Below are 14,601 nucleotides of genomic sequence, written 5' to 3'. Positions count from 1 at the left end.
AAAGGAGCGGCTCAAGAAGAAGCACATTAAGGTCCTGGAGTGGCCTAGCCAGTCTCCACACCTTCATCCGATTGAAAATCTGTGGAGGGGCTGAAAGTTCGAGTTGCCAAACGTCAGCCACCAAACCTTAATGACTTGGAGAGGATCTGCCAAGAGGAGTGGGCCAAAATCCCTCCTGAGATGTGTGCGAACCTGGGGGCCAACTCCAGGAAACGTCTGACCTCTGTGATGGCCAACAAGAGATTGGCCACCAAGTACTAAGTCATGTTTTGTGAAGGGGATCAAATCCTTCTTTCCCTCATGAACATGCAGATCCGTCATCATTTGTTAGACGCATTTCTGCTGAATTTGTTGTTGTATTCTGTCTCTCAGTGTTACACCGAACATTCCATTGTTAGACCGATCGTTTCTGTGTGAGGGGCGAACATTCCATTGTTAGACCGATCGTTTCTGTGTGAGGGGCAAACATTCCATTGTTAGACCGATCGTTTCTGTGTGAGGGGCAAACATTCCATTGTTAGACCGATCGTTTCTGTGTGAGGGGCGAACATTCCATTGTTAGACCGATCATTTCTGTGTGAGGGGCGAACATTCCATTGTTAGACCGATCATTTCTGTGTGAGGGGCGAACATTCCATTGTTAGACCGATTGTTTCTGTGTGAGGGAGGGGAACATTCCATTGTTAGACCGATTGTTTCTGTGTGAGGGAGGGGAACATTCCATTGTTAGACCGATCGTTTCTGAGTGAGGGGCGAACATTCCATTGTTAGACCGATCATTTCTGTGTGAGGGGCGAACATTCACCATCAGGGGGGAGCAAATACACATTTCCTGCACTGTATGTAGTAGTGGGGCCAAACGTTCACAATCTCAAATGTAGACGGCTTGGACCTGGTCATTGGATGAAAATAAGCACCCAGCTGCAGAGGGATCACGGACAGGACCTGTGGAATGGTGATTGTAGATACAATTCACCTTTCACCTCAAGTCCTTCAAAGGAGAGATCTTCATAAACCGAGACTTCACACGGTCTGCCAACTGCCACTCAATTTACTTAGATCAGATGGATTATCTCTTATAAACGCCAACATATTCAGTCCTAGGAAGATCTATGGATAGCACGCATTAGGAGCCACGTACAGACACAAATTGGTATGGCCAGGCCTTCTAGAAGTCCCCAGGGGCTGACAAAATGGTCAAACTTCCCCAGTTCATGGAAGCCATGTTGTGTCTGGACTTGCTGCGATCGGGGTTATGTTCCTGTATTAGAAATCCGAACTCTGACTCGGCCATCAGAACTGACCGGTCCAGATAACCTCCAACCACTTCAGGAGGTAAGAACGTTCCTCAGAGCAGGTGAGGTGACACCTCCAGACCTGATTGGCCAAGGGTTAGATCACCTACCTCATCCAGACCTCGGTAAATTATCAGCATGAAAAATGAACCGAGAATTCACAGATGCGGAATTTATAGAATTTCCGGCGTTTTCCCGCCAACAGTTCTGCCTAAACTGTAACGTTTTTCTGTTTTCTTTTTTATTTCTCAGCAAAAGGCCAAATTTCTGTTTTATTGTTTCTTTTCCTTTTCTTGTACGTATTTCCATGCAATGCCCGCCTCGGGATGTCAGATATACAAAACGAATAAGTGACCTTCTGTGTAGATTTCTATATTACTTTGCATTGCTAGTTACCCCTAAAAGTCAACGTTGGAGTCCAAACCTAATCCTCAGAGTTTATTAACAGCCAAGTGGTAGAGTATAGTCATGTACCTGGGGGGCTTGAGCTGGTGAGGGGGCTTCCCTGGTAGGGGTGAGGACACAGAGTGGCATGAGGGCCGATGTACTGGGCAGCACCAGCCATTGGTTGTGGGATGCAGATGGCCACAAATCCCCAGACAGGGACCAGAGGCCAGTACACAGTGACACTTAACTGGCAGGCAGGAGTGAAGCCAGAGCACAAGCCAAAAGGTCATCAACAGCCAAGCAGCAAAGTCCAGAAACATCAGGCAGAGTCAGGATCACAGCCGGGGTCTGTTCACAGCTGGGCAGCAAGGTAGGGGAACATCGGGCAGAGGCAGGGTCAGGATCACAGCCGGGGTCTGTTCACAGCTGGGCAGCAAGGTACGGGAACATCGGGCAGAGTCGGGATACGAGCCGGGGTCTGTTCACAGCAGGTCAGCAAGGTACAGGAACATTGGGCAGAGTTGGGATACGAGCCGGGCAGCAAGGTACAGGAACATCGGGCAGAGGCAGGGTCAGGATCACAGCCGGGGTCTGTTCACAGCTGGACAGCAAGGTACGGGAACATCGGGCAAAGTCGGGATACAAGCCGGGCAGCAAGGTACGGGAACATCGGGCAGAGGCAGAGTCTAGGTATGAGCCGGGCAGCAAGGTACGAGAACACCAGCAGAGGCAGAGTCTAGGTATGAGCCGGGCAGCGAGGTACAGGAACATCGGGCAGAGTCTAGGTATGAGCCAGGCAGCGAGGTACGGGAACATCGGGCAGAGGCAGAGTCTAGGTATGAGCCGGGCAGCGAGGTACGAGAACATCAGGCAGAGGCAGGGTCTAGGTATGAGCCAGACAGCGAGGTACAGGAACATCAGGCAGAGGCAGAGTCTAGGTATGAGCCGGACAGCGAGGTATGGGAACATCGGGCAGAGGCAGAGTCTGGGTTTGAGCTGGGCAGCGAGGTACGGGAACATCGGGCAGAGGCAGGGTCTAGATATGAGCCGGACAGCGAGGTACGGGAACATCGGGCAGAGGCAGGGTCTAGGTATGAGCCGGGCAGCGAGGTACGAGAACATCAGGCAGAGGCAGGGTCTAGGTATGAGCCGGACAGCGAGGTACAGGAACATCGGGCAGAGGCAGAGTCTAGGTATGAGCCGGACAGCGAGGTATGGGAACATCGGGCAGAGGCAGAGTCTGGGTTTGAGCTGGGCAGCGAGGTACGGGAACATCGGGTAGAGGCAGGGTCTAGGTATGAGCCGGACAGCGAGGTACGGGAACATCGGGCAGAGGCAGGGTCTAGGTATGAGCCGGACAGCGAGGTACGGGAACATCGGGCAGAGGCAGAGTCTGGGTTTGAGCTGGGCAGCGAGGTACGGGAACATCGGACAGAGGCAGAGTCTACGTATGAGCCGGACAGCGAGGTACGGGAACATCGGGCAGAGGCAGGGTCTAGGTATGAGCCGGACAGCGAGGTATGGGAACATCGGGCAGAGGCAGAGTCTGGGTATGAGCCGGACAGCGAGGTACGGGAACATCGGGCAGAGGCAGAGTCTGGGTATGAGCCGGACAGCGAGGTACGGGAACATCGGGCAGAGGCAGAGTCTAGGTATGAGTCAAGGTGTACAGAAAAAAACCCCAAAGAAAAGGATAAAGCACCTCAAAGGCTGATCAGCAATATAAATATAATTTATGAAGGACATAAAGTGTACGCAGAATATTTCATGTCATCAACGATGTACCCTGTTCCTATCCACCCCTCCCAACACTCCACCCCCCACCAATCTCCCCAACCTTCCCAGGGCGACCCCAGCACCCCCCCCACACCCCTCCCTATAATCCCTACAGTCCCCCTATCCTTTGAGAGTGGAACCAGATCCCCCAGAAGTCCCTCTGAGGCCGTGCCTGGAGCTATATGTGGTAGGTGAGAACATCCATGAATCCGGCTGTGTGGAAATGTTACAAATGTTGGCGCTGAGTATCGGAGCAACAAAGGGGCGACCTCAGTTCCTGCACGTGTATAGAATGCAGATTGTGGGTATGGAAGGTATGCCACTAAGCTCCACCTCCTCAGTCCATATCCAAAACCTTCAAGATGGTCATATGACGGCACAGAGCAGGTCCAGCCTACCAATGGGACCATTCACCATGTGAGGGCAGCAGATGTCCATACAGGCGCTCTCAATGGCCGGAAATTGGTGCCCACCAATAGTAATGTCCATGTAGAAGTCCAAGATGGCACATGCCCACAGACTGGGCTGGAGAGCTGGCGTGTAGATCTACGCCCTGAAGAAGCCCCAGTCAGTGGGAGGGGCGAAACATGTAGGTGGAAGGGATCACATCGTCCTTCCTCGTGTGGTCCCCTGGAGAGATGCCGGAGTGCATGCCGTTGTTTGTTGTTCAGGAGCGGCTTGACAAGAGGAATACGACATTTGAAGCCCCTGTCCAGGATCCGTCTGTGTGTGGTGGCTCTTGATGCACTGACTCCAGCCTCAGTCCACTCCTTGTGAAAGTCCCCAACACTTTTGAATGGCCTTTTCCTGCCAATCCTCTCCAGGCTGCGGTCATCCCTGCTGCTTGTGCACCTTTTTCTGCCAATCCTCTCCAGGCTGCGGTCATCCCTGCTGCTTGTGCACCTTTTCCTGCCAATCCTCTCCAGGCTGCGGTCATCCCTGCTGCTTGTGCACCTTTTCCTGCCAATCCTCTCCAGGCTGCGGTCATCCCTGCTGCTTGTGCACCTTTTCCTGCCAATCCTCTCCAGGCTGCGGTCATCCCTGCTGCTTGTGCACCTTTTCCTGACAATCCTCTCCAGGCTGCGGTCATCCCTGCTGCTTGTGCACCTTTTCCTGCCAATCCTCTCCAGGCTGCGGTCATCCCTGCTGCTTGTGCACCTTTTCCTGCCAATCCTCTCCAGGCTGCGGTCATCCCTGCTGCTTGTGCACCTTTTCCTGACAATCCTCTCCAGGCTGCGGTCATCCCTGCTGCTTGTGCACCTTTTCCTGCCAATCCTCTCCAGGCTGCGGTCATCCCTGCTGCTTGTGCACCTTTTCCTGACAATCCTCTCCAGGCTGCGGTCATCCCTGCTGCTTGTGCACCTTTTCCTGACAATCCTCTCCAGGCTGCGGTCATCCCTGCTGCTTGTGCACCTTTTCCTGACAATCCTCTCCAGGCTGCGGTCATCCCTGCTGCTTGTGCACCTTTTCCTGACAATCCTCTCCAGGCTGCGGTCATCCCTGCTGCTTGTGCACCTTTTCCTGACAATCCTCTCCAGGCTGCGGTCATCCCTGCTGCTTGTGCACCTTTTCCTGACAATCCTCTCCAGGCTGCGGTCATCCCTGCTGCTTGTGCACCTTTTCCTGACAATCCTCTCCAGGCTGCGGTCATCCCTGCTGCTTGTGCACCTTTTCCTGACAATCCTCTCCAGGCTGCGGTCATCCCTGCTGCTTGTGCACCTTTTCCTGACAATCCTCTCCAGGCTGCGGTCATCCCTGCTGCTTGTGCACCTTTTTCTTCCACACTTTTCCCTCCCACATAACTTGCTATTAATGTGCTTTGATACAGCACTTTGGGAACATCCAACTTCTTCTGCAATTACCTTTTGAGGCCTTCCCTCCTTATGGAGGGTGTCAGTGATGGTGTCAGGTCAGCAGTCTTTCCCATGATTGTGATTCCTACTGAACCAGACTGAGAGACCATTTAACCACATGCCGCCCAGCCACTGCGGCAGGGCGGCACGGCTGGGCAAAACCACGTTTTAAAACGTGTGTTTGCAAAAAAGTTAGGGGGCGTGCGCGAGGCGTGCCACCGCCCTACCTGTCCCGCTGATCACGGCCGCGGATGTCAGTCGCCGGGCCACAGCCGGTCATTACCGGCCGTGTCCCGCTGATTAGCGGCAATCACTGACAGAGAGCAGGGCTGCAGTAGCTCTACTTTCTGTCAGTTCCCTGTCAGCTCCTGACATGCTGAGCCAGAGAGAAGAGTTTATCTCTCCTGATCAGCGTGTGCCCCCCCCCCCCCCCCCCGCAGTACACACCCCGCCCCCTAGTAAAACACTCCCCTCACACAGTTAACCCTTTCAGTGAATAGTAAAGTTAACCCCTTCCTGCCCAGTGCCATTAGTACAGTGTCAGTGAGTTTTTTGCACTGATCCCTGTATTGGTGTCACTGGGGATGTCAGTGACCCCAAGTCAGTTCCCCCCCCCCCCCCCAGTGTCAGAATGTCCACTGCAGTCCCGCTGTAAGTCGCTGATCGCCCCCATAAGTCGCTGATTGCCCCTATAAGTCACTGATTGCCCCCATAAGTCGCTGATTGCCGCCATAAGTCGCTGATCGCCCCCATAAGTCGCTGATCGCCCCCATAAGTCGCTGATCGCCCCCATAAGTCGCTGATTGCCCCCATAAGTCGCTGATTGCCCCCATAAGTCGCTGATCGCCCCCATAAGTCGCTGATCGCCCCCATAAGTCACTGATCGCCACCATTATTAGTATGAAAAAAATGTAAAATCCCCGTATCTTTCCCGCCATTTGTAAACGCTATGACTTCACGTAAACCAATTAATTTACACGTATTGGATATTTTTTAGCAAAGAAACGTCACAGAATACATTTTGGCCGAAATTTATGACCAACTTTGAGTTTACTTTAGATTTTTTGTAGCTGAAAGTAAAAAATATTATTTTTCTTCAAAATTTTTGGTCTTTTTTTGTTTATAGCGTGAAAAATAAAAAGCGCACAGGTGATCAAATACCATGGAAAGAAAGCTCTATTTGTGTGAAAAAAAGGACGTAAATTTCGTTTGGGTGCAGCGTTGCATGACCGCGCAATTATCAGCTGAATTAGTGCAGCGCTGAGTAGCAAAAAGAGGCGTGGTCAGGAAGGGGGTAAACCCTCAGGAGGGGGAGGGGTTAAAGGCTCAGGAACCCTATGCAGGTGTTATGGCTGAATGAGCTGATTAGAGTGGGACACTTTGAGCCGAGATTATTCCACCCTTTCACAATATTCTCATTTTCTGAGATTGTGGATTTGGGGTTTTCATGAGCTGTAAGCCATAATCATCACAATGATGACAAATCACGGCTGGAACTATCTGTGTATTACACCTGTATACACGGTCCCCTCCCTGTATATAGCGCACGGTCCCCTCCCTGTATATAGCGCACGGTCCCCTCCCTGTATATAGCGCACGGTCCCCTCCCTGTATATAGCGCACGGTCCCCCCTCCCTGTATATAGCGCACGGTCCCCCCTCCCTGTATATAGCACACGGTCCCCTCCCTGTATATAGCGCACGGTCCCCCCTCCCTGTATATAGCGCACGGTCCCCTCCCTGTATATAGCGCACGGTCCCCTCCCTGTATATAGCCCACGGTCCCCTCCCTGTATATAGCGCACGGTCCCCTCCCTGTATATAGCGCACGGTCCCCTCCCTGTATATAGCGCACGGTCCCCTCCCTGTATATAGCACACAGTCCCCTCCCTGTATATAGCACACGGTCCCCTCCCTGTATATAGCACACGGTCCCCTCCCTGTATATAGCCCACGGTCCCCTCCCTGTATATAGCGCACGGTCCCCTCCCTGTATATAGCGCACGGTCCCCTCCCTGTATATAGCGCACGGTCCCCTCCCTGTATATAGCACACGGTCCCCTCCCTGTATATAGCCCACGGTCCCCTCCCTGTATATAGCGCACGGTCCCCTCCCTGTATATAGCGCACGGTCCCCTCCCTGTATATAGCGCACGGTCCCCTCTCTGTATATAGCGCACGGTCCCCTCCCTGTATATAGCACACGGTCCCCCCTCCCTGTATATAGCCCACGGTCCCCTCCCTGTATATAGCACACGGTCCCCTCCCTGTATATAGCCCACGGTCCCCTCCCTGTATATAGCGCACGGTCCCCTCCCTGTATATAGCGCACGGTCCCCTCCCTGTATATAGCGCACGGTCCCCTCTCTGTATATAGCGCACGGTCCCCTCCCTGTATATAGCACACGGTCCCCCCTCCCTGTATATAGCCCACGGTCCCCTCCCTGTATATAGCGCACGGTCCCCTCCCTGTATATAGCGCACGGTCCCCTCCCTGTATATAGCACACGGTCCCCTCTCTCTGTATATAGCGCACGGTCCCCTCCCTGTATATAGCACACGGTCCCCTCCCTGTATATAGCGCACGGTCCCCCCTCCCTGTATATAGCGCACGGTCCCCTCTCTGTATATAGCGCACGGTCCCCTCCCTGTATATAGCACACGGTCCCCTCCCTGTATATAGCGCACGGTCCCCCCTCCCTGTATATAGCACACGGTCCCCTCCCTGTATATAGCACACGGTCCCCTCCCTGTATATAGCGCACGGTCCCCCCTCCCTGTATATAGCGCACGGTCCCCCCTCCCTGTATATAGCACACGGTCCCCTCCCTGTATATAGCGCACGGTCCCCTCCCTGTATATAGCGCACGGTCCCCCCTCCCTGTATATAGCGCACGGTCCCCTCCCTGTATATAGCGCACGGTCCCCTCCCTGTATATAGCGCACGGTCCCCCCTCCCTGTATATAGCGCACGGTCCCCCCTCCCTGTATATAGCGCACGGTCCCCCCTCTCTGTATATAGCACACGGTCCCCTCCCTGTATATAGCCCACGGTCCCCTCCCTGTATATAGCGCACGGTCCCCTCCCTGTATATAGCGCACGGTCCCCCCTCTCTGTATATAGCGCACGGTCCCCTCCCTGTATATAGCGCACGGTCCCCTCCCTGTATATAGCACACGGTCCCCTCCCTGTATATAGCGCACGGTCCCCTCCCTGTATATAGCGCACGGTCCCCTCCCTGTATATAGCGCACGGTCCCCTCCCTGTATATAGCGCACGGTCCTCTCCCTGTATATAGCGCACGGTCCCCTCCCTGTATATAGCGCACGGTCCCCTCCCTGTATATAGCGCACGGTCCCCTCCCTGTATATAGCGCACGGTCCCCTCCCTGTATATAGCACACGGTCCCCTCCCTGTATATAGCGCACGGTCCCCTCCCTGTATATAGCGCACGGTCCCCTCCCTGTATATAGCGCACGGTCTCCTCCCTGTATATAGCACACGGTCCCCCCTCCCTGTATATAGCGCACGGTCCCCTCCCTGTATATAGCCCACGGTCCCCTCCCTGTATATAGCCCACGGTCCCCTCCCTGTATATAGCGCACGGTCCCCTCTCTGTATATAGCCCACGGTCCCCTCCCTGTATATAGCGCACGGTCCCCTCCCTGTATATAGCGCACGGTCCCCTCCCTGTATATAGCACACGGTCCCCTCCCTGTATATAGCGCACGGTCCCCTCTCTGTATATAGCCCACGGTCCCCTCCCTGTATATAGCGCACGGTCCCCTCCCTGTATATAGCACACGGTCCCCTCCCTGTATATAGCCCACGGTCCCCTCCCTGTATATAGCGCACGGTCCCCTCTCTGTATATAGCCCACGGTCCCCTCCCTGTATATAGCCCACGGTCCCCTCCCTGTATATAGCGCACGGTCCCCTCTCTGTATATAGCCCACGGTCCCCTCCCTGTATATAGCGCACGGTCCCCTCTCTGTATAAAGAGCACGGTCCCCTCCCTGTATATAGCGCACGGTCCCCTCCCTGTATATAGCGCACGGTCCCCTCCCTGTATATAGCGCACGGTCCCCTCCCTGTATATAGCGCACGGTCCCCTCCCTGTATATAGCGCACGGTCCCCTCCCTGTATATAGCGCACGGTCCTCTCCCTGTATATAGCGCACGGTCCCCTCTCTGTATATAGCGCACGGTCCCCTCCCTGTATATAGCGCACGGTCCCCTCTCTGTATATAGCGCACGGTCCCCTCCCTGTATATAGCGCACGGTCCCCTCCCTGTATATAGCGCACGGTCCCCTCCCTGTATATAGCACACGGTCCCCCCTCCCTGTATATAGCACACGGTCCCCTCCCTGTATATAGCGCACGGTCCCCCCTCCCTGTATATAGCGCACGGTCCCCTCCCTGTATATAGCGCACGGTCCCCTCCCTGTATATAGCACACGGTCCCCCCTCCCTGTATATAGCGCACGGTCCCCTCCCTGTATATAGCACACGGTCCCCTCCCTGTATATAGCGCACGGTCCCCTCCCTGTATATAGCACACGGTCCCCTCCCTGTATATAGGGACATGGACACAATCCCACCATTCTTGCCTCCATACACCACAATGGATGTGAAATGAAACCAACAAGATGAGCTGTAACTGCAGACTGTCAGCTTTAACCCCTCCCCCTCCGGAGGATCTACCCCCCCCCTTCCTGACCACGCCTCTTTTTGCTACTTGGCGCTGCACTAACTCAGCTGACAATTGCGCGGTCATGCAACGCTGCACCCAAATGAAGTTTACGTCCTTTTTTTCCCCACAAATTGAGCTTTCTTTCGGTGGTATTTGATCGCCTGTGTGTGTTTTATTTTTCACGCTATAAACAAAAAAGGCTGACAATTTTGAGGAAAAAAAACAATATTTTGGACTTTTTGCTATAAAACATGTCCAGTAAAAAAAAATGTAAAAATCAAATAAGTCATAAATTTCAGCCAAAATGCATTCTGCGACGTTTGTTTGCTAAAAAAAATCCCCAATACGTGTAAATTAATTGGTTTACGTGAAAGTTACAGCGTTTACAAATGGCGGGAAAGATACGCGGATGTTTAATTTTTTTGTGTACGAATAATGGCGGCGATCAGCGACTTATGGTGGCGATCAGCGACTTATGGGGCGATCAGCGACTTATGGCGGGGATCAGCGACTTATGGGGGCGATCAGCGACTTATGGGGCGATCAGCGACTTATGGGGCGATCAGCGACTTATGGGGGCGATCAGCGACTTATGGCGGCGATCAGCGACTTATGGCGGCGATCAGCGACTTATGGGGGCGATCAGCGACTTATGGGGGCGATCAGCGACTTTTGGGGGTGATCAGCGACTTATGGGGCGATCAGCGACTTATGGGGGCGATCAGCAACTTATGGGGGCGATCAGCGACTTATGAGGCGATCAGCGACTTATGCGGCGATCAGCGACTTATGGGGCGATCAGCGACTTATGCGGCGATCAGCGACTTATGGGGGCGATCAGCGACTTATGCGGCGATCAGCGACTTATGGGGGCGATCAGCGACTTATGCGGCGATCAGCGACTTATGGGGGCGATCAGCGACTTATGGGGCGATCAGCGACTTATGCGGCGATCAGCGACTTATGGGGCGATCAGCGACTTATGGGGCGATCAGCGACTTATGGTGGCGATCAGCGACTTATGGTGGCGATCAGCGACTTATGGTGGCGATCAGCGACTTATGGGGCGATCAGCGACTTATGGGGGCGATCAGCGACTTATGGGGGCGATCAGCGACTTATGATGGCGATCAGCGACTTATGGTGGCGATCAGCGACTTATGGTGGCGATCAGCGACTTATGGTGGCGATCAGCGACTTATGGGGGCGATCAGCGATTTATGGCGGCGATCAGCGACTTATGGGGGCGATCAGCGACTTATGGGGGCGATCAGCGACTTATGGCGGCGATCAGCGACTTATGGGGGCGATCAGTGACTTATGGCGGCAATGATTGACTTATGGGGGCGATCAGTGACTTATGGGGGCGATCAGTGACTTATGGGGCGATCAGTGACTTATGGTGGTGATCAGTGACTTATGGGGCGATCAGTGACTTATGGTGGTGATCAGTGACTTATGGTGGCGATCAGCGACTTATGGGGGCGATCAGTGATTTATGGGGGCGATCAGTGACTTATGGGGGTGTACAGCGACTTATGGGGCGATCAGCGACTTATGGGGGCGATCAGCGACTTATGGGGGCGATCAGTGACTTATGGCTTCGATCAGCGACTTATGGGGGCGATCAGCGATTTATGGCGGCGATCAGCGACTTATGGGGGCGATCAGTGACTTATGGGGGCGATCAGTGACTTATGGGGGCGATCAGCGACTTATGGCGGCGATCAGCGACTTATGGGGCGATCAGCGACTTATGGTGGTGATCAGCGACTTATGGGGGCAATCAGCGACTTATGGTGGCGATCAGCGACTTATGGGGGGCGATCAGCGATTTATGGGGGTGATCAGCGACTTATGGGGGCAATCAGTGACTTATGGGGCGATCAGTGACTTATGGGGGCGATCAGCGACTTATGGGGCGATCAGTGACTTATGGGGGCGATCAGTGATTTATGGGGGCGATCAGTGACTTATGGGGGCGATCAGTGACTTATGGGGGTGATCAGCGACTTATGGGGCGATCAGCGACTTATGGGGCGATCAGTGACTTATGGGGCGATCAGCGACTTATGGGGGTGATCAGCGACTTATGGGGCGATCAGCGACTTATGGGGGCGATCAGCGACTTATGGTGGCGATCAGCGACTTATGGGGGGCGATCAGCGACTTATGGTGGCGATCAGCGACTTATGGGGCGATCAGTGACTTATGGTGGTGATCAGTGACTTATCGTGGTGATCAGCGACTTATGGGGGCGATCAGTGATTTATGGGGGCGATCAGTGACTTATGGGGGTGATTAGTGATTTATGGGGGTGATCAGCGACTTATGGTGGCGATTAGTGACTTATGGGGCGATCAGCGACTTATGGGGGCGATCAGCGACTTATGGGGCGATCAGTGACTTATGGTGGCGATCAGCGACTTATGGGGGCAATCAGTGACTTATGGGGCGATCAGTGACTTATGGGGGCGATCAGTGACTTATGGGGGTGATCAGTGATTTATGGGGGCGATCAGTGACTTATGGGGGCGATCAGTGACTTATGGTGGTGATCAGCGACTTATGGGGCGATCAGCGACTTATGGGGGCGATCAGTGACTTATGGTGGTGATCAGCGACTTATGGGGCGATCAGTGACTTATGGTGGTGATCAGTGACTTATCGTGGTGATCAGCGACTTATGGGGGCGATCAGTGATTTATGGGGGCGATCAGTGACTTATGGGGGTGATCAGTGACTTATGGGGGTGATTAGTGATTTATGGGGGTGATCAGCGACTTATGGTGGCGATTAGTGACTTATGGGGCGATCAGCGACTTATGGGGGCGATCAGCGACTTATGGGGCGATCAGCGACTTATGGGGGCAATCAGTGACTTATGGGGCGATCAGTGACTTATGGGGGCGATCAGCGACTTATGGGGGTGATCAGTGATTTATGGGGGCGATCAGTGACTTATGGGGGCGATCAGTGACTTATGGTGGTGATCAGCGACTTATGGGGTGATCAGCGACTTATGGGGGCGATCAGCGACTTATGGGGCGATCAGTGACTTATGGGGGCGATCAGTGACTTATGGGGGCGATCAGCGACTTATGGGGGCGATCAGCGACTTATGGGGCGATCAGCGACTTATGGGGGCGATCAGTGACTTATGGGGCGATCAGTGACTTATGGGGGCGATCAGCGACTTATGGGGCGATCAGCGACTTATGGGGGCGATCAGCGACTTATGGCGGCGATCAGCGACTTATGGGGGCGATCAGCGACTTATGGCGGCGATCAGTGACTTATGGGGGCGATCAGCGACTTATGGCGGCGATGATTGACTTATGGTGGCGATCAGCGACTTATGGGGCGATCAGCGACTTATGGGGCGATCAGTGACTTATGGGGCGATCAGTGACTTATGGGGACGATCAGCGGCTTATGGGGCGATCAGCGACTTATGGGGGCGATCAGCGACTTATGGGGGCGATCAGCGACTTATAGCGGCGATCAGCGACTTATGGGGGCGATCAGCGACTTATGGGGGCAATCAGCGACTTATGGGGGCGATCAGCGACTTATAGGACGATCAGTGACTTATGGGGGCGATCAGCGACTTATGGGGCGATCAGCGACTTATGTGGCGATCAGCGATTTATGGGGGCGATCAGCGACTTATGGCGGGACTGCAGCGGACATTCTGACACTGGGGGGAGGGGAACTGACTTGGGGTCACTGACATCCCCAGCGACACCAATACAGTGATCAGTGCCAAAAACCCACTGACACTGTACTAATGGCACTGGGCAGGAAGGGGTTAACTTTACTATTCACTGAAAGGGTTAACTGTGTGAGGGGAGTGTTTTACTAGGGGGCGGGGTGTGTACTGCGGGGGGGGGGGGGGCACACGCTGATCAGGAGAGATAAACTCTTCTCTCCGGCTCAGCATGTCAGGAGCTGACAGGGAACTGACAGAGAGCACAGCTACTGCAGCCCTGCTCTCTGTCAGTGATTGCCGGTCGGCATTACCGGCTGTGACCCGGCGACTGACATCCGCGGCTGTGATCACCGGGACAGCTAGGGCGGTGGTGTGCCTCGTGTGCGCCCCCTACCTGTTTTGAAAACATACGTTTTAAAACATGGTTTTGCCCAGCCGTGCCGCCCTGCCAACGTATTTGTACAGTGGCTGGGTGGCATGTGGTTAATTTGAGGGTATTTACATCCAAATCAGGTGAACGGTGTAGGAATGACAACAGTTTGCATATGTGCCTCCCACTTGTTAAGGGACCAAAAGTAATGGGACAGAATAATAATCATAAATCAAACTGTCACTTTTTAATACTTGGTTACAAATCCTTTGCAGTCAATGACAGCCTGAAGTGTGGAACGCATAGACATCACCAGACGCTGGGTGTCATCCCTGGTGATGCTCTGCCAGGCCTTTACTACAACTGTCTTCAGTTCCTGCTTGTTCTTGGGGCATTTTCCCTTCAGTTTTGTCTTCAGCAAGTGAAATGCTCCATCGGATTCAGGTCAGGTGATTGGCCATTGCAGAACATTCCACTTCTTTGGTGTCTTTTGCAGTCTGCTTTGGGTCATTGTC

The 14,601-nt window shown here is 53.8% G+C and overlaps 1 protein-coding gene across 7 annotated transcripts in view; it reads left to right on the top strand.

The window, feature by feature from the left end:
* SLC35F5 (solute carrier family 35 member F5) overlaps positions 1-14,601 on the top strand; it is an 82,266-nt gene that overhangs the window by 54,923 nt on the left and 12,742 nt on the right. The gene's annotated exons all lie outside the window — the stretch shown is intronic.

This window comes from Staurois parvus, unplaced genomic scaffold (genome assembly GCF_062004578.1).
Source record: "Staurois parvus isolate SC_StPar_1 unplaced genomic scaffold, SC_StPar_1.0 ptg001876l, whole genome shotgun sequence".
NCBI classification, from domain to species: Eukaryota; Metazoa; Chordata; class Amphibia; order Anura; family Ranidae; genus Staurois; species Staurois parvus.
This window is presented reverse-complemented; position numbering and strand designations above follow the sequence as displayed.